This window comes from Vombatus ursinus, unplaced genomic scaffold, assembly GCF_900497805.2.
Source record: "Vombatus ursinus unplaced genomic scaffold, bare-nosed wombat genome assembly UNPS02014870.1, whole genome shotgun sequence".
In the NCBI taxonomy this organism is placed as follows: Eukaryota; Metazoa; Chordata; class Mammalia; order Diprotodontia; family Vombatidae; genus Vombatus; species Vombatus ursinus.
The window spans coordinates 7277269-7279143 of record NW_020954648.1 but is presented as its reverse complement, the minus strand read 5'-3'; the positions used below and the strand labels follow the sequence as shown (position 1 = coordinate 7279143).

Below are 1875 nucleotides of genomic sequence, written 5' to 3'. Positions count from 1 at the left end.
AAGTTCCTCTGCCCCGATGAAATCACAAGTCTAATTTCTATCCTTCTCCCTATCATCTGCTTGACACCTTGCTGAAGCAACATAGGAAATGGAGGAAATATTCTGTTGAGTCATGAAAAATGATGACATGACATGCAATTAGTGATCAGGTATTTAGTTGGTTCAGTTGTGATTTGCCAACACCATAAATGTCCTTTACACATTCTACTCAAGTTTATTATCTTTATAACCATACAAAATGAGGCAGCAGGTCAAAAACATAACTCCTTCTTATTCATGATCAACAATCCTAATAATTTATGAGTGCTGAAACCATTGCTTCTTATCTGATTTTTTCAGATCTATTGTGTTTTCTTGTCACCATGAGGGACAGAGATTAAATTGCTTACTCCATGACTTGGCTAATGTCCACAAATATAAGTAATATTCCCACTGCATCAAATGTTTTAGAGAAAGACATACTCCCAGGCTTACCTCATGGTGCAATAAAAAGAATGCTACATTTAGAACCAGGAACCAAACTGAGTTTGGATCCTGAAACTAAATATATATCAAAGGATATGCTAATACTATTCATCTTTAGGTGGAAGACAAGCAGATATTCTATTGTTGCTTTTTAAGCCAGATCCCTGAGAATTAGAGAGTACTAAGCTTGATGCTGATCCTTGAAAAATTAAGGATGAATTATTAAACAGAAAATTGAAGAAAAATTAGCAAAGTATGTGGTGATGCCTAGGAGACAGTATCACAAAGAAAAAAAACATGTTAAATTAAACTAATTTCGTTTCTAAAAAATACAATTACAAGGTTGATATGTAAGCAAAATACAATTAGATACATTACATCTTTATTTCAGCAATGCATTCTCTGAAGTATCCAGAATATTCAAGTTGAAAAAATGGTGAAATATGGACTGGTTGATAGTGGCACTAGGTGGCTCTATAAATGGTTGAATATGGGAAAGACATTAGATAATGGCTCAAAGTCATCGTGGAGGTAGCTTTTAGAATATAAATAAGTTCTTTCAGAGCAGACTATTTTTAATTTTGTTTTTGTGTCTCAAGCACTTGGTGTGGTAACTTGCACACAGTAGGTGCTAATAAATGCTTATTGCATGAGTTTGCACTATAACAAGGTTATTCCCTTGTCCTTTTCAACATTTTAGTATCACTAGTGGGAAGATGTGGAAGACAGGCTCATCAAATTTGCAGATGAAATTAAGCATAGAGAGCTAGATGACTAAATCAAGATTCAAAATTATCTTGACAAGATAGAAAGCTGGGCTCAATCCAAAATTATGAAGCTTAGCAGGAATAAATGCAAAGTCTTGTTTTTAATTTTTTAAAATGTACAACAATTATACAAAGTACAGAACAGGGGGAAATTCTGCTTGATATCAATTTATGTAGAAATATATAGACTCTCAAGTTGATCACAGTTTAACATAAATTGTTAATGTTAATTTTAAAAAATTAATGGTTTCTTTTTTGACAAAAAACAGAAAAAGTTACTCTAAGATATAGAATATTTAATGAACTTTGCATGTCATCTGTGCATAGGGGCCATATTAATCTTTTTCTGTATCATGTCAATTTTAGTATATCTGATGCCAAAGTGAGCACGAGTGAATGCTTTCTTAAGGACGTGGGCGCGTTGTGAAATGAAATGACTTACTTGTCCAGGGTCCCACATCTTGCATCAGAGGATACACTTGAGCCCAGATTTTCCTTTTTCTTACTCCCCCTCTTCTAATAGTAACCAATCTGTACTGGTAGAGTGAGTTTCTTCACTAGGAGTTCCCTGCCTCAATGTGACAACTGGTCTGGACCTTCCATCCTCTCCCCCAATAAAATTATGTTAATACAATTATGGTAT

At 34.1% G+C, this 1875-nt stretch overlaps 1 non-coding gene across 1 annotated transcript; it reads right to left on the bottom strand.

The window, feature by feature from the left end:
* Positions 1 to 1513: 1513 nt before the first annotated feature.
* On the bottom strand, positions 1514 to 1619 carry LOC114028169. The gene has a single exon (XR_003567329.1). It is a non-coding gene; the product is annotated as a U6 spliceosomal RNA (small nuclear RNA).
* Between the last annotated feature and the right edge of the window lie 256 nt (positions 1620 to 1875).